This window comes from Rhinopithecus roxellana, chromosome 6 (genome assembly GCF_007565055.1).
Source record: "Rhinopithecus roxellana isolate Shanxi Qingling chromosome 6, ASM756505v1, whole genome shotgun sequence".
Lineage (NCBI taxonomy): Eukaryota > Metazoa > Chordata > Mammalia > Primates > Cercopithecidae > Rhinopithecus > Rhinopithecus roxellana.
Genome location: NC_044554.1, coordinates 108,399,008 through 108,423,441, shown reverse-complemented (window position 1 = coordinate 108,423,441; position 24,434 = coordinate 108,399,008). Strand labels below are relative to the sequence as shown.

The 24,434-nt window shown below is 36.8% G+C and overlaps 1 long non-coding RNA gene across 1 annotated transcript in view; it reads left to right on the top strand.

Moving 5' to 3' along the window:
- The window catches only part of LOC115898305, a 100,973-nt gene that overhangs the window by 25,704 nt on the left and 50,835 nt on the right, over positions 1-24,434 (top strand). The gene's annotated exons all lie outside the window — the stretch shown is intronic.

The window sequence follows — 24,434 nt, the reverse complement described above, 5'->3', positions numbered from 1 at the left end:
CCTAGTTTATTGAGTGTTTTCAGCATGAAGTCATGTTGAATTATATTGAAGGCCTTTTCTGCATCTATTGAGATAATTATGTGTTTTTTTTTCATTGGTTCTGTTTATGTGATTGATTACATCTATTGATTTGCATATGTTGAACCAGACTTGCATCCCAGGGATGAAGCCAACTTGATTGTGGTGGATGAGCTTTTTGATTTGCTACTGGATTCAGTTTGCCAGTATTTTATTGAGGATTTTTGCATCGATGTTCATCAGGGATATTTGCCTGAAATTTTCTTTTTGTGTGTGTGTCTCTGCCAGGTTTTGCTATCAGGATGATGCTGTCCTCATAAAATGAGTTAGGGAGGAGTCCCTCTTTTTCTATTGTTTGGAATAGTTTGAGAAGTAATGGTACCAGCTCCTCTTTGAACCTCTGGTAGAATTCAGCTGTGAATCTATCTAGTCCTGGGCTTTTCTTTTTTTTTTTTTTTTTGGTAGGCTATTAATTACTGCCTCAATTTCAGAACCTGTTATTGGTCTATTCAGGGATTTGACTTCTTCCTGGTTAATCTTGGGAGGGTGTATGTATCCAGGAATTTATCCATTTCTTCTAGATTTTCTAGTTTATGTATGTAGAGATATTTATAGTGTTCTCTGATGTTAGTTTGTATTTCTGTGGGATCTGTGGTGATGTCCCCTTTATCATTTTTTTAAAAAATTTTTTTATTATACTTTAAGTTCTAGGGTACATGTGCATAACGTGCAGGTTTGTTACATATGTATACTTATGCCATGTTGGTGTGCTGCACCCATCAACTCGTCAGCACCCATCAATTCATCATTTATATCATGTATAACTCCCCAATGCAATCCCTCCCTCCTCCCCCCTCCCCATGATAGGCCCCAGTGTGTGATGTTCCCCTTCCCGAGTCCAAGTGATCTCATTGTTCAGTTCCCACCTATGAGTGAGAACATGCGGTGTTTGGTTTTCTCTTCTTGTGATAGTTTGCTAAGAATGATGGTTTCCAGCTGCATCCATGTCCCTGCAAAGGACGCAAACTCATCCTTTTTTATGGCTGCATAGTATTCCATGGTGTATATGTGCCACATTTTCTTAATCCAGTCAGTCACAGATGGACATTTGGGTTGATTCCAAGTCTTTGCTATTGTGAATAGTGCCACAATAAACATACGTGTGCATGTGTCTTTGTAGTAGAATAATTTATAATCCTTTGGGTATATACCCAGTAGTGGGATGGCTGGGTCATATGGTACATTTAGTTCTAGATCCTTGAGGAATTGCCATACTGTTTTCCATAATGGTTGAACTAGTTTACAATCCCACCAACAGTGTAAAAGTGTTCCTATTTCTCCACATCCTCTCCAACACCTGTTGTTTCCTGACTTCTTAATGATTGCCATTCTAACTGGTGTGAGATGGTATCTCATTGTGGTTTTGATTTGCATTTGTCTGATGGCGAGTGATGATGAGCATTTTTTCATGTGTCTGTTGGCTGTATGAATGTCTTCTTTTGAGAAATGTCTGTTCATATCCTTTCCCCACTTTTTGATGGGGTTGTTTGTTTTTTTCTTGTATATTTGTTTGAGTTCTTTGTAGATTCTGGATATTAGCCCTTTGTCAGATGAGTAGGTTGCAAAAATTTTCTCCCATTCTGTAGGTTGCCTGTTCACTCTGATGGTAGTTTCTTTTGCTGTGCAGAAGCTCTTTAGTTTAATTAGATCCCGTTTGTCAATTTTGGCTTTTGCTGCCGTTGCTTTTGGTGTTTTAGACATGAAGTCCTTGCCCATGCCTATATCCTGAATGGTACCACCTAGATTTTCTTCTAGGGTTTTTATGGTATTAGGTCTAACATTTAAGTCTCTAATCCATCTTGAATTAATCTTCGTATAAGGAGAGGATCCAGTTTCAGCTTTCTACTTATGGCTAGCCAATTTTCCCAGCACCATTTATTGAATAGGGAATCCTTTCCCCATTTCTTGTTTCTCTCAGGTTTGTCAAAGATCAGATGGCTGTAGATGTGTGGTATTATTTCTGGGGACTCTGTTCTGTTCCATTGGTCTATATCTCTGTTTTGGTACCAGTACCATGCTGTTTTGGTTACTGTAGCCTTGTAGTATAGTTTGAAGTCAGGTAGCGTGACGCCTCCAGCTTTGTCCTTTTGACTTAGGATTGTCTTGGCAATGCAGGCTCTTTTTTGGTTCCATATGAACTTTAAAGCAGTTTTTTCCAATTCTGTGAAGAAACTCATTGGTAGCTTGATGGGGATGGCATTGAATCTATAAATTACCTTGGGCAGTATGGCCATTTTCACAATATTGATTCTTCCTATCCATGAGCATGGTCTGTTTTTCCATTTGTTTGTGTCCTCTTTTATTTCACTGAGCAGTGGTTTGTAGTTCTCCTTGAAGAGGTCCTTTACATCCCTTGTAAGTTGGATTCCTAGGTATTTGATTCTCTTTGAAGCAATTGTGAATGGAAGTTCATTCCTGATTTGGCTCTCTGCTTGTCTGTTACTGGTGTATAAGAATGCTTGTGATTTTTGCACGTTAATTTTGTATCCTGAGACTTTGCTGAAGTTGCTTATCAGCTTAAGGAGATTTTGGGCTGAGACGATGGGGTTTTCTAAATATGCAATCATGTCATCTGCAAACAGGGACAATTTGACTTCTTCTTTTCCTAACTGGATACCCTTGATTTCTTTCTCTTGCCTGATTGCCCTAGCCAGAACTTCCAACACTATGTTGAATAGGAGTGGTGAGAGAGGGCATCCCTGTCTTGTGCCAGTTTTCAAAGGGAATTTTTCCAGTTTTTGCCCATTCAGTATGATATTAGCTGTGGGTTTGTCATAAATAGCTCTTATTATTTTGAGGTACGTTCCATCAATACCGAATTTATTGAGCGTTTTTAGCATGAAGGGCTGTTGAATTTTGTCAAAAGCCTTTTCTGCATCTATTGAGATAATCATGTGGTTCTTGTCTTTGGTTCTGTTTATATGCTGGATTACGTTTATTGATTTGCGAATGTTGAACCAGCCTTGCATCCCAGGGATGAAGCCCACTTGATCATGGTGGATAAGCTTTTTGATGTGCTGCTGTATCCGGTTTGCCAGTATTTTATTGAGGATTTTTGCATCGATGTTCATCAGGGATATTGGTCTAAAATTCTCTTTTTTTGTTGTGTCTCTGCCAGGCTTTGGTATCAGGATGACGTTGGCCTCATAAAATGAGTTAGGGAGGATTCCCTCTTTTTCTATTGATTGGAATAGTTTCAGAAGGAATGGTACCAGCTCCTTCTTGTACCTCTGGTAGAATTCAGCTGTGAATCCATCTGGTCCTGGACTGTTTTTGGTGGGTAGGCTATTAATTGTTGCCTCAATTTCAGAGCCTGCTATTGGTCTATTCAGGGATTCAACTTCTTCCTGGTTTAGTCTTGGGAGAGTGTAAGTGTCCAGGAAATTATCCATTTCTTCTAGGTTTTCTAGTTGATTTGCGTAGAGGCGTTTATAGTATTCTCTGATGGTTGTTTGTATTTCTGTGGGGTCGGTGGTGATATCCCCTTTATCATTTTTTATTGCGTCTATTTGATTCCTCTCTCTTTTCTTCTTTATTAGTCTTGCTAGCGGTCTGTCAATTTTGTTGATCTTTTCAAAAAACCAACTCCTGGATTCATTGATTTTTTGGAGGTTTTTTTGTGTCTCTATCTCCTTCAGTTCTGCTCTGATCTTAGTTATTTCTTGCCTTCTGCTAGCTTTTGAATGTGTTTGCTCTTGCCTCTCTAGTTCTTTTAATTGTGATGTTAGAGTGTCAATTTTAGATCTTTCCTGCTTTCTCTTGTGGGCATTTAGTACTATAAATTTCCCTCTACACACTGCTTTAAATGTGTCCCAGAGATTCTGGTATGTTGTATCTTTGTTCTCATTGGTTTCAAAGAACATCTTTATTTCTGCCTTCATTTCGTTGTGTACCCAGTAGTCATTCAGGAGCAGGTTGTTCAGTTTGCATGTAGTTGAGCGGTTTTGATTGAGTTTCTTAGTTCTGAGTTCTAGTTTGATTGCACTGTGGTCTGAGAGACAGTTTGTTATAGTATCTGTTCTTTTACATTTGCTGAGGAGTGCTTTACTTCCAGCACAGGTCAATTTTGGAATAAGTGCGATGTGGTGCTGAGAAGAATGTATATTCTGTTGATTTGGAGTGGAGAGTTCTGTAGATGTCTATTAGGTCCACTTGCTGCAGAGTTGAGTTCAATTCCTGGATATGCTTTTTAACTTTCTGTTTCATTGATCTATCTAATGTTGACAGTGGGGTGTTAAAGTCTCCCATTATTACTGTATGGGAGTCTAAGTCTCTTTGTAAGTCTCTAAGGACTTGCTTTATGAATCTGGGTGCTCCTGTATTGGGTGCATATATATTTAGGATAGTTAACTCTTTCTGATGAATTGATCCCTTTACCGTTATGTAATGGCCTTCTTTGTCTCTTTTGATCTTTGATGGTTTAAAGTCTGTTTTGTCAGAGACTAGGATTGCAACCCCTGCTTTTTTTTTGTTTTCCATTTGCTTGGTAGATCTTCCTCCATCCCTTTATTTTGAGCCTATGTGTGTCTCTGCATGTGAGATAGGTCTCCTGTATACAGCAAACTGATGGGTCTTGACCCTTTAACCAATTTGCCAGTCTGTGTCTTTTAATGAGACCATTTAGTCCTTGTATATTTAAGCTTAATATTGTTATGTGTGAACTTGATCCTGTCATTGTGATATTAGCTGTTTATTTTGCTCATTAGTTGATGTAGTTTCTTCCTAGCATCGATGGTCTTATCATTTTGGCATGTTTTTGCAGTGGCTGGTGCCGGTTGTTCCTTTCTATGTTTAGTGCTTCCTTCAGGATCTCTTGTAGGGCAGGCCAGGTGGTGACAAAATCTCTAAGCATTTGCTTGTCTCTAAAGGATTTTATTTCTCCTTCACTTATGAAACTTAGTTTGGCTGGATATGAAATTCTGGGTTGAAAATTCTTTTCTTTAAGAATGCTGAATATTGGCCCCCACTCTCTCCTGGTTTGTAGAGTTTCTGCCGAGAGATCTGCCATTAGTCTGATGGCTTCCCTTTGTGGGTAACCCGACCTTTCTCTCTGGCTGCCCTTAACATTTTTTGCTTCAAGTCAGCTTTGGTGAATCTGGCAATTATGTGTCTTGGAGTTGCTCTTCTTGAGGAGTATCTTTGTGGCATTCTCTGTATTTCCTGAATGTGAATGTTGGCCTGCCTTACTAGGTTGGGGAAGTTCTCCTGGATGATATCCTGAAGTGTTTTCCAACTTGGTTCCATTTTCCCCGTCACTTTCAGGCACACCAATCAGACATAGATTTGGTGTTTTCACATAATCCCATATTTCTTGGAGGCTTTGTTCATTTCTTTTTACTCTGTTTTCTCTACAATTCTCACTTCATTTTATTCATTTGATCTTCAATCACTGATACTCTTTCTTCTAGTTGATCGAGTCGGTTACTGAAGCTTGTGCATTTGTCATGTAGTTCTCGTGTCATGATTTTCATCTCTATCAGTTCGTTATGGTCTTCTCTGCATTGAGTATTCTAGTTATCCATTCTTCCATTCTTTTTTCAAGGTTTTTAGTTTCTTTGTGCTGGCTCTGTAGTTCCTCCTTTAGCTCTGAAAAGTTTGATCGACTGAAGGCTTCTTCTCTCAACTCATCAAAGTCATTCTCCATCCAGCTTTGTTCCATTGCTGGTGATGAGCTGTGTTCCTTTGGAGGGGGAGATGCACTCTGATTTTTTGAATTTCCAGCTTTTCTGCACTGCTTTTTCCCCATCTTTGTGGTTTTATCTGCCTTTGGTCTTTGATGATGGTGACTTACCGATGGGGTTTTGGTGTGGGTGTCCTTTCTGTTTGTTAGTTTTCCTTCTAACAGTCAGGACCCTCAGCTGCAGGTCTGTTGGAGTTTGCTTGAGGTCTACTCCAGACCCTGTTTGCCTGGGAATCAGCAGCAGAGGCTGCAGAATATAGAATATTGCTGAACAGTGAGTGTCGCTGTCTCATTCTTGCTCTGGAAGCTTCATCTCAGAGGTGTACCCCGCCGTGTGAGGTGTGAGGTGTTGGTCTGCAACTAGTGGAGGATGTCTCCCAGTTACGGTACTCAGGGGTCAGGGACCCACTTGAGCAGGCATTCTATCCGTTCTCAGATCTCCACTTCTGTGCTGGTAGACCACTGCTCTCTTCAAAGCTGTCAGAGAGGGACATTTACATCTGCAGAGGTTTCTGCTGCTTTTTGTTTAGCTATGCCCTGTCCCCAGAGGTGCAGTCTATAGAGTCAGGCAGGCCTCTTTGAGCTGCGGTGGGCTCCACCCAATTTGAGCATCCAGGCATCTTTGTTTACCAACTTAAGCCTCCGCAATGGCGGACGCCCCTCCTCCAGCTTTGCTGCCGCCTTGAAGTTAGATCTCAGACTGCTCCGCTAGCAATGAGGGAGGCTCCGTGGGCATGGGACCCTCCAGGCTAGGCGTGGGATATAATCTCCTGGTTTGCCATTTGCCTCGCCCTGCTTCAGCTCTCGCTGGTTGGGCTGCACCTGCTGACCAGCACCGACTGTCTGACGTGCCCCAGTGAGACGAACCTGGTAACTCAGTTGAAAATGCAGAAATCACCTGTCTTCTGTGTCGCTCAGGCTGGGAGCTAGAGGCTGGAGCTGCTCCTATTCAGCCATCTTGGGTGCCACCTCCAAGTCTGAATTTTTAATACCAGAATTCAAAGAGGAAAATTACTATAGTTCCTGTATGTATTTAAGGGATAAGAAGAAGATTTTATGAGTTTGTCCAAAGAAATTCAATAATTTTAATATAATCAACAAATTCCTTTACAAGGATACTTACCAAAATAAGCACGAGGAAATAAAAAATAAGAACAACTTTATATATTTAGTTTAAAAATTGAATTTGTAATGAAAGGTTTTCTCACAAAGAAAAGTCTATATTCAGATAGCTTTGCTGATGAATTTGGTCCAACACTTAGGGAGAAATTACTGCAGTTTTACACATCTCTTATAAAATAGAGGAGGAGGGGAACTTTGCAACTCAGTAGAGGCATCATAACCTTGATAGGCTTAATGCCAGGCTTAATAACCTTGTGTCAAAAAATTACAAATGTATCTGGGCCCCAACTATTTTGTGTTGTAGGATGGTTGTAGATTCTCCCCTGGGCTCACTCCATTTCCCATTTGGTCTGGAGGAAGACAGCAGATGTTGAATCAGTTGGCATGGTGAGAACTAAAATTAAACCTGCCATGGAAGGAAGATGTCCCATGAATTTTTTCCATACAGAAGCGTTGGAAATGTTTCAGGAGCCATCCAACAGGAAGCCACCTGGGGTCATAAGTCCTGTGGTCTCTTCAGGAATCCCACAGCCTCAGCTACCTCAACCTCCCTTCTGACCTCTGTAGGGATGGGACATCTGAGAAGAGGCAAGAGGCAGAGGTGCTGGGGACAATTAGGTAAAAGAGTGGGAGAACTGAAAACTGCTTAGGGAAACATCCAATTGGTTTTTGACAAACTTATTTTTTAAAAAAATAAATTCATGTCTCTGATATACAAAGCTTTACACGATCAGGGATTCTGCTTTGCTTTTCAAAGGAGTCTCTATCTTCTGTGAATTTTTATCAGGGCATTAAAAAAATTAGGTCTTAACTGTTTTCTTTTGAACTGCAAAAAAAAGTGGTGGGTATCTTTGAAACAGAAAATCGTAAGGTTGAATAGACATTATCAAACCACGGAACCTTTGAAATGAGTATACATTTCTCCTCTATACTGTCTTAATATTTGAATATCACTCATATAATTTAACAGATTAATATTAGAGATGATTACATTATGGCTGAAAGTTAAACGGCCTGTGCCAGTTGGCCCTTAAATTTAGTGGCAAAGAAAAGATGAATGCTCAGGTCTTTTTATGTAATTTTTCACTATTTATTCCCAGGTGGTTCATTCATTATCATTTAAAGCATGCTACATGTTGGTAGTTCCTTAGTGAAAACCCCTTCTTCACGTTGTCTAGCAGAGGAGGCCTATGCTGACCTCAGGTGAGCAGCTGGGAGGTTTTCCTTCCTTTTCAATTTTCTACAACAGTTTTTATAGAGTTGGTATATCTTCCTAAAAGATTTCATAGAATTTAGCAGTGAAGCTATCTGTGTGTGGAGCTGTTTTTTTTTTGTTTTGTTTTGTTTTGTTTTGTTTTGTTTTGTAGAAAGGTTTGTAACTATAAATCAAGTGTCTTTAATAGATATAGGACTATTTGGGTTATTTCTTTTTGATTGAGCTTTGGAAATTTATTTCTTTCAAGGAAGTTGCACATTTCATCTACATAGTCAAATTTACTGGCATAAAGTTGTTCATAACATTCTGTTACATTTTAACATGTGTAGAGCTTGTAGTGATGTCCTCTTTCTCATTTCTGATATTCGTAATTTGTGTTTTTTCTTTTCTCCTGATTGGTCTGGCCAGAGGTTGATCAGTTTTATTAATCTCAAATAATCAATTTTGGGTTCACTGATTTTCTCTATTGTTTTTCCATTTTTAAAAAATAACAATGGTATATATTTAAGAGGTACAACATGATGTTTTGATATACATATACACAGTGAAATGATTACAAGTTAACAAATGTATCTCTCTTCACATAGTTACCTTTTTTAAAGGGTAGGAGCACCTGAGATCTACTCTGTTAGCAAATTTCCAGGATATAATACACTATTATTAACTATAATAACTGCCCTTGGTAACCACTGTTCTATTCTCTGCTTCCATATATTCAATTTTTTTAGATTCCACATATACGTGACATCATGCACCATTTTTCTTTCTGTATCTGGATAATTGGGTTATTTCATTTAGCATATGTCTTCCAGTTTCATCCATGTTGTTGCAAATGGCAGAACCTCTCTTTTTGAAGGCAGAATAATATTCTAAGAGGACATGAGTGGATGAGCAGATAAGACATGGTTATCAGCTTGTCCACTGACATACATTTAGGTTGTTTCCAAATCTTGGCTATTGTGAATAATGCTGTGATTAACATGGTCAGTTTTCCTTTGGATATATACTCAGAAGAGGAATTTCTGAACCATATGGTAGTTCTATTTTTAATTCTTTTGAGGAAATTTCATTCTGTTTTCCATAATCACTGTACCAATTTATGTTCCCATCAACAGTGTACAAATCTTCCTTTTTCTCCACACACTCCTCATCACTTGTTAGCTATTGTCTTTTTGATAGTGGACATCAGGTGTGAGGTGGTATCTCATGATGGTTTTGATTTGCACTTCCCTGATGGTTAGTGATAGTGGGTACCTTTTAATATACCTATTGGCCTTTTATATGCCTTCTTTGGAAAAGTATCTATTCAGGTCATTTGCCCATTAAAAAAATCAGATTATTTGTTTTCTTGTTATTGAGTTGTGTGAGTTCCTTATGTACTTTGGATATTAATGCCTTATCAGATACATGGTTTGCAAATGTTTTCTCCCAATCTTTAGGTTGCCTTTTTGCTTTATTGATTGATTCCTTTGCTGTGCAAAAGTTCTTTTTAGTTTGATATAGTCCCATTTGTTTATTTTTCCTTTTGTTGCCTAACTTTTTGGTGTCATATTCAAAAAATCATTGCCAAGGCCAATATCAAGGAGCTTTTTCTCTGTGTTTTTATTTGTAAGAGTTTTATGGTTTCAGGCCTTATGTGAAAGTTTTTAATTTCATTCTTCTGCACGTGGACATCCTGTTTTCCCAACATTATTTAAGAGACTGTTCTTTTCCCATTCTGTCTTCTTGGCACCCAGGTAAAAATTTAGTTGATAATACATGAGTGGTTTTCTTTTTGGGCTCTCTATTCTGTTCTATTGGTGTATGTATCTGTTTTATGTTAGTATCATACTGTTTTGATTACTATAGTCTTGTAATATAATGTGATACCTCCAACGTTGCTCTTCTTGCTAAAGATTGCTTTGGCTGTTCAGTCTTTTGTAGTTACATACATACAGAGGATTATAGGTACATCCAATTGTTTTATTTCTGGAAAAGGCCATTGGAATTTTGATATGGATTATATTGAATGTATATATTACTTTGGTTAGTATGGACATTTTAGAAATGTTAATTCTTCCAAACCATATACATGGCTATCTTTCCATTTATTTGTATATTCTTCAGTTACTTTTGTCAATGTTTTACAGTTTTCAGTGTACAGATCTATCACCTCCTTGGTTAAATTTATTCATTGTTCATTCTTTTTGATGCTGTCAAAATGGGATTATTTCATTATATCCATTCTCTGCATAGATTGTTATTGTGGTAAAGAAATGCAACTGATTTTTATGGGTTGATTTTGTATCCTGCAACTTTACTGAATTCACTTGTCATTTCCAGCAGTTTTTTTGTGTGGAGTGTTTATATAGTTTTCTACACATAAGATCACATCATCTGCAAACAGGAATCATTTTACCTTTTCGTTTCTGACTGGATTGCCTTTTATTTCTTTTTCTTGTATGATGCTCTTGTTAGTACTTCCTGTGCTATGTTGAATAGAAGTGGTGAGAGTGAGCAACCTTGACTTGTACCTGATCTTAGAGGAAAAGCTTTCAGTTTTTCTCCATTGATTATAATGTTAGCTGTGAGCTTTAAATAAGTGGCCTTTATTGTGTCGGGGAAATTTTATTCTATGACTATTTTGTTGAGAGTTTTTATCACAAAAGGATGTTTAACTTTGTCAAATGTTCTTTTTTCTGTGTCTATTGAGGTGATCATGTATGTTGTCTTCATCTTTCGTTTTGTTAATGTGGTGTAACACATTGATTTGCATACGTTAAACAAACCTTGCATTCCAGGGATAAATCCCGCTTGGTAATAGTGTATAATCGTTTTGATGTGTTGTTGAATTTGGTTTGCTAATATTTTATTGAGGATTTTTGCATCTGTGTTCACCAGAGATATTAGCTTGTAGTTTTCTTTCCTTGTAATTTTGCATGGCTTTGACATCAGGGTTATGCTGGTCTCATAAAATGACTTTGGAAGTCTAATCTCTAATTCTGTTTTTGGAAGAGTTTAAAAATCGTTGGTATTAATTATTTTTGGAATGTTTAGTAAAATTTAGCTTTGAAGTTGTCTGGTCCTGGATTTTTCTTTGTTGGGAGGATTTTTATTACTGCTTCAATTTCATGTGTTATTGATCTGTTCAGGATTTCTATTTCTTCTTGATTCAATCTTTGTAGGTTGTGTATTTCTAGGAATTTATACACTTCTTCTAGGTTATCCAGTTTGTTGACATATAATTTTTCAAGTAGTCCTTTATGATTCTTTTAATTTCTGAGGCATCTGTTGTAATGTCTTCTATTTCATTTCTGATATTATTTATTTAAGTCTTCTCTTTTTTTTTCAGTCTAACTAGAGTTTTGTTGACTTTATTTATTTTTGAAAAACCAACTCTTAATTTTGGGTTGTTTTTCCTATGGTTTGTCTATTTTCTCTTTGATTTATTTCCATTCTGATCTTTATTATTTTCTTCCTTCTGCCACCTTTGGGTTTTCTTTGTTCTTTGTTTCTTTTTTCTTTTTTAAATTTTTTAAAATTATGCTTCAAGTTCTGGGATACATGTGCAGAACGTGCAGGTTTGTTACATAGGTATACACATGCCATGGTGGTTTGCTGGACCCATGAATCCGTCATCTACATTAGGTATTTCTGCTAATGCTATCCCTCCCCTAACCTCCCACCCCACGAAGGGCCCCAGTGTGTGATGTTCTCCTCCCTGTGTCCATGTGTTCTCATTGTTTAGTTCCCACTTATGAGTGAGAACATGTGGTGTTTGGTTTTCTGTTTTTGTGTTAGTTTGCTGAGAATGATGGTTTCCAGCTTCATCCATGTCCCTACAAAGAACATGAACTCATCCTTTTTTATGGCTGCATAGTATTCCATGGTGTATATGGGCCGCATTTCCTTTATCCATTCTATCATTGATGGGCATTTGGGTTGGTTCCAAGTCTTTGCTGTTGTGAACAGTGCCACAATAAACATGTGTGTGCATGTGTCTTTATAGTAGAATGATTTATAATTCTTTGGGTATATACCCAGCAATGGGATTGCTGGGTCAAATGGTGTTTCTGGTTCTAGATCCTTGAGGAATCATCACACTGTCTTCCACAGTGGTTGAACTAATTTACACTCCTACCATCAGTGTAAAAGTGTTCCTATTTCTCCACATCCTGTCCAACATCTGTTGTTTCCTGACTTTTTAATGTTTGCCGTTCTAACTGGTGTGGGATGGTATCTCATTGTGGTTTTGATTTGCATTTCTCTAATGACCAGTGATGATGAGCTTTTTTTCATATGTTTGTTGGCTGCATAAATGTCTTTTTTTTTTTGGAAAGTGTCTGTTCATATCATTTGCCCACATTTTGATGAGGTTTTTCTTGTAAATTCATTTAAGTTCTTTGTAGATTCTGGATATTAGCCCTTTGTCAGATGGATAGATTGCAAAATTTTTCTCCCATTCTGTAGGTTGTCTGTTCACTCTGATAATAGTTTCTTTTGCTGTGCAGACACTGTTTAGTTTAATTAGATCCCATTTGTCAATTTTAGCTTTTGTTACCATTGCTTTTGATGTTTTAGTCATGAAGTCTTTGCCCATGCCTACGTACTGAATGATATTGCATAGGTTTTCTTCTAGGGTTTTTATGGTTTTGGGTTTGACATTTAAGTCTTTAATCCATCTTGAGTTAATTTTTGTATAAGGTGTAAGGAAGGGGTCCAATTTCAGTTTTCTGCATAAGGCTAGTCAGTTTTCCCAACACTATTTATTAAATAGGGAATCCTTTCCCCATTTCTTGTTTTTGTCAGGTTTGTCAAAGATCAGATAGTTGTAGATGTGTGGTATTATTTCTGAGGCCTCTGTTCTGTTCCATTGGTCTATTTATCTATTTTGGTACCACTACCATGCTGTTTTGTTTATTGTAGGCTTGTAGTATAGTTTGAAGTCAGGTAGCATGGTGCCTCCAGTTTTGTTCTTTTTGTTTAGTGTGAAAATGGCCATACTGCCCAAAGTAATTTATAGATTCAATGCTATCCCCATCAATTTGTTGTCATTATAGTAATTTGAGGTGTAAAGTTATGTTGCTTATTTGAGATTGCTCTTCTTTTTTTTCTAGTTTTATTTTGGGTTGAGGGGGTATATGCACAGGTTTTTTACATGAGTACAGTGTGTGTCACTGAGGCTTGGTATATGAATGATCTCATCATCAAGGTAGTGAGCACAGTACCCAATAGGTAGCCTTCCAATCTCTCCTCCTTCCCACCCTCCCCTCTCAAGTAATCCACAGTGTCTGTTGTTCCCATTTTTGTGTCCATGTGTATTCAATGTTTAGCTCCCATTGTAAGTTAGAACATATGGTATTTGGTTTTCTGTTCCTGTATTAGTTTGCTTAAGATAATGGTCTTCAGATGCATCCATGTTGCTATAAATTTCCCTCTTGGTACTCCTTTTGCTGTATCCTGTAACTTTTGATAAATTATATTTTCATTTTTACTTTTCTCAAGATAGTTTTAAAATTTCTTTGATTTCTTCTTTTACCCAGTGGCTATTCAAGAGTGTGTTAGTTTTCATGTATTTGTGAATTTTCCCTTTTTCCAGCTGTTATTGATTTCTAACTTCATTCTATTGTGGTTGGATAATATACCTGGAATGATTTCAGTCTTCTTAAATTTGTTAAGATTTGGTTTGTGACCTGAAATGTGATCTATTCTGGAGAATGTTCCATGTATGATTGAGAAGAATATATATTCTTCTGCTGTTGGGTAAAAAGTTCTGTATAAGTCTATTAGGTCCATTTGGCCTATGGTGTAGTTCATTTCCATTGTTTCTTTGTTGATTTTATGTCTGGATGTCCTATTCACTATTGAAAGTAGGATACTGAAGTCTTCTACTATTATTGTATTGCTGTCAAGCTCTCCTTTCCAATCTGTCAATATTTGCTTTATATACTTAGATGCTCTGATGTTGGATGCATTTATATTTACTATTGTTATATGTTTCTGTTAAATTGACTCCTTTACCATTATGTAATGATCTTTTTTGTATCTAAAGACAGTTTTTTTTAACCAAAATTCTGCTTTATCTTATATAAGCAGAGCCATTCCTGCTGTCCTTTGGTTACCGTTTGTATGAAATATCCTTTCTCATCCCTTTCCTTTCAGCCTCTGTGTGTCCTTAAATCTAAAGTGAATTTCTTGTTGACAGCAGATAGTTTGATCTTGTTTTTTTATCCATTTAATGACTATATCATTTTATTGGGAAGTTTAATTCATTTACGTTTAAAATTATTACTGATAAGGAGGGATTTATTATTACCATTTTATTAACTGTTTTCTCTTTGTCTTACAGCTCTTTTGTCCCATTTTTATCTCTGCTCTCTTTTTCTCTTTTCATTTTTAATTAATTGGTTTTGATTTCTTTTTGTTTTTCTTTTGTGTAACTTCTGTAGGTATTTTATTTGTGGCTACCAAGGAGCTTGCATAAAATATCTTATAGTTGTAACAGTCTATTTTGAGCTGATAATAACTTCATTTGCATACAATAAGTGCTTTTATCTCTCTTCCATCCACATTATATTCTGTTGATGTAACAATGTACATCTATTTGCATTATGTATCTATTAATATAATTTAGTTATAGACTTTTTAATATTTTTGTCTTTTAGCTTTTCTAGTAGAATTAAAAGTGATTTACCACCTCTATTATAGTAATGCAATATTCTGTTTTTGTCTATATTTACCTTTACCAGTGAGCTTCATTCCTTCTTATGCATGTGTGTTGTTGTTTAGTACCCTTTTAATTAAACTTGAAGAGCTCTCTTTAGCATTTCTTATAAGGTAGGTCTAGCAGTAATAAACTCCCTGAGTTTTTGTTTTTCTGAGAAAGTCTTAATCTCTTTTTCATTTTTTAAGGTTAGATGTACTTGATATCGTATTCTTGATTGGCAGTTTCCCACTCCCAGCACCCTGAATATATCATTCCATGCACTTCTGGCCTGCAAGGTTACTGCTGAAAAATCTGCCAATAGTCTTAGGAAGATTCCTTTGTATGTAGTAAGTTGCTTTTCTCTTTCTGATTTCAAAATTCTCTGTCTTTAACTTCTGACAATTTAATTATAATGGGTCTTTTTGGAGTCACCTTATTTGGTATCCTTTGGGATTCCTGGATCTGGGTTTCTATTTACTCCCCCAGGCTTGGGATGCTTTTAGCTATGATCTCTTTGAATATATTAGGTTGGTGCAAGAGTAATTGCATTTTTTTGTAGATGTATTGCAAAACCTGCAATTACTTTTGCACAAACTTAATACTTTCTTTCACTTTCTTTTTTCTTTTCTTTTGGGTCTCTAATAATGTATACACTGGTCAGCTTTATGGTGTCCCATAAGTCTCTCAAGGTATCTTCACTCTTTCATTCTTACTTCTTTTTGCTCCTCTGACTGGATGATTTCCAATGGTCTGTCTTCAAGTTCACTGCTTCTTCTGCTTGGTTTAGTATGCTGCTGAACTCCTTTGTTGAATTTTCCAGTTCAGGCATTGTATTCTTAAGCTGTATCACTTCTCTTTGGTACGTTTAAATACTTTTTATCTGTGTGTTGAAAAAATTTTGTTTATGCCTTGCTCTCCTGACCTCAGTGAATATTTTTAAGACCATTATTTTGAATTCTCTGCTGGGTAAATGACTTGTCACCATTTTATTAGCTTGACTTCTAGAGTTTTATCTTGTGTTGTTGTTGTTGTTGTTTGAAACATATTTTCCTGTTTCTTCATTTTCCGTGATTCTGTGTTGGTTTCTGTGCATTAGATAAAACAGCCACCTCTCCAGTCTTGTGTAGGAATAAACCACACAAATCAGTCTGGCCAGTGATTCTGGGTGCCTCCCAAACCTTTGTGCTTGTCCAAACCACTGTCTGTGTCTCTCATGGGGGATTAATGTGTTCCAGATTCTATTAGTGCCCTGACACAATTGAAAAAGAAGTCAATACTTTGAGAAGAAGCTGGAAAATTTGTGGTGCTAGATGTGTGGCCCAGTTTTCTTTTTCTCTTCAGGGAGAAGCTTGGAAATGAAGTTTATCTGCCCTTGTTCTGGAATATGGCATGGAGACCATCTGTGTCAGATTCCTGCACTCTAATTCAGACTGTACACTCTTTCAACCCACTGGTCTGCTCTTTGTTTCCCCCAGGGGCCTAATGAATATTGATTCCCATCAGCTGTCAGAGACAGGTGAGTCAGATGGAGGCTTGGTACTATCTCTAGATCAAGCCAAGAAGAGGATTTGTGGGAAGTGCCTATAGTTCCATTCAGGTGCCCAGAGAACTACTTTTTGCCTGCCCCATCAGCTCCAAGATGCAGGATAATTAAAGGCCTAACCCTGGAAAGCAGCTGTGAAAGTTGAGATGCTAGGTACGCAGTTGAACCCCTTCCAGGGAGAAACTGGAAACTGGGTGTTTTCCCTTCTTGCTCTCTGCCGACTGGGGGAAATAGCCACTACAAGTGTTCCCATTCCCATTTATAATCAAATCAATTCTTTGTTCTCTGTGGTCTGGTGGGACTTGTAAATGCCAAGTCATGTCAGTTCCCAGAGATAAGTGATTTAGGAGCTAGTCCCTCAAGTGGGAGCTGTACAAGTTGGGGTGCTCAATGTATAGACAAGCCCCTTCCAGGCAGAAGCTAGAGGCTTGGTTTTACTGCTGGAGTAATCTGGGGGAAAAGCTTGCTAATTAGCTGCCTTTAAAATAGATTATTTTGGATTGTCTGGGTACCCCTAGTGTAATCAAAATGGCCCGGTGTAATCAAAATGGAAGGACTCAATCCACCGTCATTGGCTTTGAAGATGGAAGTGGGCCATGAGCCAAGGAATGCAGGTGATCTCTAGAAGCTGCAAAAGGCAAGGAAATTGATTCTCCAGTAGAGCCTCCAGAAAAGAACTCATCCTTACCAACACCTTGAGACTCATTTTGAACCTCTAAGTTCCAAAATTGTAAGATAATAAATGTTTATTGTTTTAAGCTACTGAATTTATGGTAACAGTAGCAACAGGAAACTAAGTGTATTGGACTTGAAAATGCATATTCTGCTGTTATTAAGTGGAATATTCTATAAATGTCAATTAGGTCAAGTTGGTTGACAATGTTGGCACACTGAATAATGCCCCCAAAGATATCCATGTCTTATTGCCCAGGACATACCTGTGGATGTTACCTTATATGTCAAAAAGGGACATTGCAGATATAATTAAGTATCTTGAGATAAAGAGATTATTTTTGATTGTCCAGATGGACTCTAAATATAAATTGTAAGAGAAAAGCACAGGGAAACCACAGAAAAAGAGGGCAATGTGAGGACTGAAGTAAGATGCTGTGCTGCTGGCTTTGAAGATTAAGGTAGAGGCCATGAGTAGCTCTAAAAGCTGGAAAAGGCAAAAAAATAATTTCCCTGGAGATTTTGGAGAAGTAGGGCCCTACCATCACCTTGATTTCAGCCCCATGAAACTGATTTTGGACTTCTGATTTCCAGAACTGTGAGAGAATAAATGGGTTGTAGTAAGACACTAAGCTTGTAGGAATTTCTTGCAGCAGCTATAGGAAACTAATACAATGACTAATACAATGGTGTTCAAATCTGCTCTATCTTTACAGATTTTTTTGTCTACTTGTACTATCATTATTATTATTTCCATACCTATCTTCCATACTATTAATTATTGAGAGGAGCATTAACATTTCTGACCATATTTGTGAGTTTTTCTTTTTATTATTGCAATTCTGTCCATTTTTACTTCATGTGTTTTAGAATTCTGTTATTACACACATGAAAGTTTTAGATTGTTATGTCCTCTTGATGAATTGATGGCTTTATCATGTAGAATGTCCTTCATTCCTGGTAATATTTTTTCCTTTGAAGTCCACTTTGTCTGATATTAATATTGTCCTTCCAAGTATCTTTTGATTAGTCTCATCATAGAATACCTTTTTTCATCCTTTTCTGCTTAAGCCAGCTGTCTTTATATTTATTGCAAGATTCATGTTGGCAAAATATAGATGAGCTTTGTTTTTTAAACCCACTCTGACAGTCGCTGCCTTTTAAGTGATAATATGTAGACCATGTATTTAATATTTAGATTATTGACTTCTTTAGATTTAAATCTATCATCTTACTGTTTTAAAAATTTGTCTCATTTGTTCTTTGTTTCCCTTTTTACTGCCTTCATTTATATTAATTGAACTTTTAAAAAATTCCATTTTTTTCTCTCTCTGTTGGCTTATTATCTATAACTCTTTGTTTTTTTATTTTATTGGTTGACTTTGAGTTTATAGTATAGAGCCTTCACTTACCTCAGTTCACCTTCAAGTGATATCATATCACTTACATAGAGCATAAACATTTTATAATAGTATCATTTCTTTTTTCCTCTCCTGATTTTTTGTCCTATTGTTGTTACATGTTTTACTTTTACATATATTACAGACCTCAATCTATATTGTTAGTATTTTTGTTTAAGCAGTCAATAATATTTTAAAGGTATTTAATTAATAAGAAAAATACCTTACATATTTACTCATGAGGTTACCATTTTTGATGATTTTAATTCCTTTGAACAGATCAGTATTTTTCTCTGATACCATTCTCCCTTTTCAACTTTTTTTTGTAGTTCAGGTCTGCTGGCAACAAACTGAGCTACTGAATGTCTGGAAAAGTTTTTATTTTGCCTTCATTTTTGACAGGTAATGTTGAAAAATAATTCTAATTTGACAATTTTTCTTCTAATACAGTCATGTGTCACATAGTGATGTTTTGGTCAATGACAAACCACATATGCAATGTTGGTCCCATAAAAGTATAACACTATTTTTACTGTATTTTTTTCTGTGTTTAGATATGTTTAGATACACAAATACTTACCAATGTGTTACAGTTGCCTACAGTATTCACTACAGTAACATGCTATACAGATTTGTAGTCTAGGAGCAATAGGCCATATCATATAGCCTAGGTGTGTAGTAGGCTGTACCATTTTGGTTTGTGTAAGTACACTCTATGATGTTCACACAGTGATGAAGTAGCCTAATGGTGCACTTCTCAGAATATATCCCCATTGTTAAGTGACACACGATTGTACTTTGTAAATGTTGTTTCACTGTCTTCTCTGTCACATTAATTCTTCAGAAAAATCTGTTGTCATCCTTACCTTTGTGTCTCTGGTCATAACATATGTTTTTTTCCTCTAGCGGCTTTAAGGATCGTCCTTTTACGATTCATTTTGATCAACCTGATTATAATGTTCCTTCGTGTAGATGTTTTATTTGCTTGGGGTTCATTGAACTTCTTGGGTTGTGTGCTTACAGTTTTCATAAAATTTGGAAAATTTTTGGCCATTATTGATTCCAATATTTTTTCTGTCCTGACCCCCTTTTCTTTTTAGTGAATCCAGTATTACATACACATTCCACTTGAGGTTGTCCCAGAGCTAATCGAAGCTATGTTCTTTGAAAGTGACTATTATTCTTTTTTTTCTTTTGTGTTTTCTATGTTGGGACATTTCTATTGCTGTGTCTTCAAGTTCATTAATCTTTTCTCTTTTTAAAATTTCTAGGGTCGGGGTAAATATGCAGGTTTGTTATATAGGTAAACTCATGTCACAAGGGTTTGTTTTACAGATTGTTTTGTCACCCAGATACTAAGCCTAGTACCCAATAGTTGTTTTTTCTGCTCCTTTTCCTCCTTCCATCCTCCACCCTCAAGTAGGCCCCAGTGTCTGTTGTTCTTCTCTTTGTGTCCATGTGTTCTCATCATTTAGTGCCCATAGGAGAACTTGTGGTATTTGGTTTTCTGTTCTTGTGTTAGTTTGCTAAGGATAATGGCCTCCAGTTCCATTCATGCTCCTGCAAAAGACATGATCTCATTCTTTGTTATGGCTGTGTAGTATTCCATAGTGTATATGTACCACATTTTCTTTATCCGGTCTACCATTGATGGGCATTTAGGTTGATTCCATGTCTTTGCTATTGTGAATAGTGCTACAATGAACATCCATGTGCATGTGTGTCTTTATGATAGAATGATTTATTTTCCTTTGAGTATATACCCAGTAATGGGATTGCTGGGTTGAGTGGTAGTTCTGTTTTGAGCTCTTTGAGGAATTGCCACACTGCTTTCCACAATGGTTGAACTAATTTACACTCTCACCAACAGTGTATCAGTGTTCCCTTTTCTCTGCAACCTTGCCAGCATTTGTTATTTTTGACTTTTTAGTAATAGCCATTTGGACTGGTGTGTGATGGTATCTCATTATAGTTTTATTTTGTATTTCTCTAAAGATCAGTGATATTGAGCTTTTTTTTCATATACTTACTGGTCACATGTATGTCTTGTGTTGAAAAGTGTCTATTCATGTCCTTTGCCCACATTTTAATGGGGTTGTCTTTTTTTCTTATAAATTTGCTTAAGTTTCTTACAGATGCTGGATATTAGAGCTTTCTTTGTCAGGTGCATAATTTGTAAAAATTTTCTCCCATTCTGTAGGTTGTCTGTTTACTTTGTTGATAGTTTCTTTTGCTGTGCAGAAGCTCCTTAATTGGATTCTATTTGTCAATTTTTGCTTTTGTTGCAATTGCTTTTGGCATCTTCATCATGAAATTTTTGCCAGTTCTTAGTCCAGAATAATATTGTCTAGGTTGTTTTCCAGGGTTTTTATAGTTTCTGGGTTTTACATTTAAGTCTTTAATTCATCTTGGGTTGATTTTTGTATATGGTGTAAGGAAGGGGTTCAGCTTCAATCTTCTGCATATGGCTAGCCTGGTTAGCCAATTATCCTAGCACCATTTATTGAATAGGGAGTCCTTTCCCCATTGTTTATTTTTGGCAGATGGTGTAGGTGTGTGGCCTTATTTTTGGCCTCTCTATTCTGTTCCATTGGCTATGTGTCTGTTTTTGTACCAGTACCATGCTATTTTGATTACTGTAGCTCTGTAGCATAGTTTGAAGGTAGGTAGCATGATGCCTCTAGCTTTATTCTTTTTGCTTAGGATCACCTTGGCTATTAAGTCTGTTTTGATTCTGTATGAATTTTTAAATAGTTTTTTTTTTTTCTAGTTCTGTGAAGAATGTCATCGGTAGTTTGATAGGAATAGGATTGAATTTAAATTGCATTGGGCAGTATGGTCATTTTAACGATATTGATTCCTCTTATCCATGAGCATAGAATGTTTTTTCATTTGTTTGTGTCATCTCTGATTTCTTTAAGCAGTGTTTTGTAGTTCTCGTTATAGAGATCTTTCACCTCCCTAGTTAGCTGTGTTCCTAAATATTTATTATTTTTGAGGCAGTTGTGAATGGGATTGCATTCCTGATTTAGCTTTTGACGTGACTGCTGTTGGTAAACAGGAATGCTAGTGACTTTTGTACCTTGATTTTGTAAGAGAGAAACATTTGGAAGAGAGAAACAAACTCTCTTTTGTTACTTTCTTTTATTTCTCTCTCTTGTCTGATTGCTCTGGCCAGGACTTTCAATACTATGTTGAATGGGAGTAGTGAGAGAGGACATCGTTGTCTTGTGCCAGTTTTCAAGGGGAATACTTTCAGGTTTTGCCCATTCAGTATAATATTGGCTGTGGGTTTGTCATAGATAGCTCTTACTATTTTCGAGGTATGTTTCTTCAATACCTAGTTTATTGAGAGTTTTTAACATGAAGGGATTTTTGAATTTTATCAAAAGCCCTTTCTGCATCTATTTAGATGATCATGTGTTCACTAATCTTTTCTTTTTCAGCCTAATGTTTTGCTAGCCCTTTCAATGTATTTCTTATATCTTTTATGGTAGTTTTTATCTCTAGAGGTTAAATTTGGGTCTTTTTCATGTCTTCCATCTTACTACTTAACTGTTTTAACATATAGCACACCATTGTAATAACTGTGTTAATGTCTTTGGCTGATAATTCTAATGCTTTTGTCAGTCTGGGCTGGTATTTATTCATTGATTTATCTCTTCATCATTGGTCATATTTTCTTGCTAATTTTCATGTTTTGTAATTTTTTACTGGATGCCAGACATCTGGTTTTGACCTTCTTATGTGCTGAACATTTTTGTACTCCTGTAAATATTCTTGAGCTTTCTTATGGGATGCATTTAAGTTACTTGGAAACAATTTGATCCTTCAGGTCTTGCTTTTAATATCTAGTAGGCATACTTGATAAGTTTTTAGTCTGGAACCAATTATTTCCCACTAGTGAGGCAAGGCTCTTCTGTGAACTCTACCCAATACCCCACAAATCACAGGCTCTTTTAGTTTTTATGGTCTGTGGTGAGTGCAGGACACTGTCTCCTCTAATATTCTTGACTGGTTCTTTTTGTCACCTCAGGGGGCTTCACCACATGCATGTGGTGATCAGTATTCAATTGAAGACTCAAGGGGGACTCTCTGCAGGTGTCTGGATTTCTCTCTCCGTGTAGCTGTCTCATCTTTCAGACTGTTATGTGAACTCTTAGCCACCTTTGTATCTCCAGAATCCCAGCTCTATCTTCTCAAATCAGGGAGTCTGCCAGGTTCCACCTGGTTTCCGTAAATGTTAGTTTTTTTTAACACTGCATAACAAATTACCATGAACTTAGCAACTTAAAACAGCATAGATTTATTATCTCAAAATTAGTGTGGGCAAGGAGTGTAGACATAGCTTAACTGTATGTTCTCTGCTTTAGGGTTTCACCAGCCTGTAATGCTAGCTTAAGTCTAATCAGAGGCTTGACTGAGGAAAGATCTGAACCCTCCGGATGTTGACAGAATTTGTTTCTTTGTGACTGTGACTAAGGATTTTGACTTTTTCCTGGATGTTGGCTAGAGGCCACCTGCAGTTCTCTGCCACGTTAGCCCTGTTCATAGGCAATTCACAAAATGGAAATTTGCTCCTTGAAGGCCAGCAGGAGAGGAAAAGCAAGTCTTTGTGCAGCCATATAAATCACTGGAGTGACATTCTGTCACCCATGCCATGTTCTATCAGTTAGAAGTAGGTCTCAGATCCCACCCACACTCAAGTGGAGGAGTTCTACAAAGGTGTGAACACCAGGAGCCAGGAATCATTTGAAGTCAATATAGGGTCTGTCTGCTATACCCTCTCTGTGTTGTGACCTGAAAGCTCTCTCAAGACAGGTGGCTGGGACAATTGAAAGTCTTGTCTTGTTTTCCAATTCTCAGTGATTACTCTGTTACCTGATGTTCAGTGTCTTCAACACTGTCATTTTATAACATTTGTCCATTTTTTGGTTGTTTCACATGGGGCAGGAAGTGGGTATCTGGTCCTTGTTATGCTATTTTGATCTGACAAGGAAGTCTGAACTCTGATTTTTAAATTTAGTTTTTCTGTCTGTTGTCAGGATATGGAAGTGTTGTAGCTTTTAAAAAGTTGATATTATATTGAGATTCATTGCTTTACTTTTATTATCTCTAATTATCTATCTAAAATTATTATTTTTCTTTCTCATCAGTATTTATACCTTTTATTTTTATTTCTGTTTTTAAAGTTATTAGATAGATGAGATCTGTGGTAACATGCTAAATAGAAGCAGTGATAGTCTGCATCTTTTGTTGTTCTAAATTTTAATACAAATGCCTGCAATGTTTGAGAGAAATTCTCTTTTTTCATCTGTCCACTTTTAGATGTTTTCCAGTATCTTTACATTGATTTAAAAATTTTTAAAGTTTTTATAACTGCTGCTCACGGAGGAGTTTATGTAATCAATTCACTTCCCCATCATTAATAGGAGTAGTCATCATTAACTTTTTAAAAATCAATTATAATTTGATTTATTAAAATTTCATGAGTTTTTTCAAATACAGTTCATCATCTTTGGTAGTTTTTTGTTCCTTTTTAATTTGGGCTGTGTGTGTATGATTTTTTTTTTTTTTTTTTGAGATGGAGTCTGGCTCTGTCGCCGAGGCTGGAGTGCAGTGGCCGGATCTCAGCTCACTGCAAGCTCTGCCTCCCGGGTTTATGCCATTCTCCTGCCTCAGCCTCCTGAGTAGCTGGGACTACAGGCACCCGCCACCTCGCCCGGCTAGTTTTTTGTATTTTTTAGTTGAGACGGGGTTTCACCATGTTAGCCAGGATGGTCTCGATCTCCTGACCTCGTGATCCGCCTGTCTCGGCCTCCCAAAGTGCTGGGATTACAGGCTTAAGCCGCTGCGCCCGGCCACTGTGTATGATATTTTAAGAAATATTTCATAGCTACTTAGTACACTGTAACTAGTACTGTGATATTAAAGTTTCTGAGTCTACTTCCATTGGGTTTTTAAATCTTTTTGATCTTGTTCATAAGGACATAATTTAGGTTCACTTTACTGAATTAATTCCATGTGAATACTCAAGT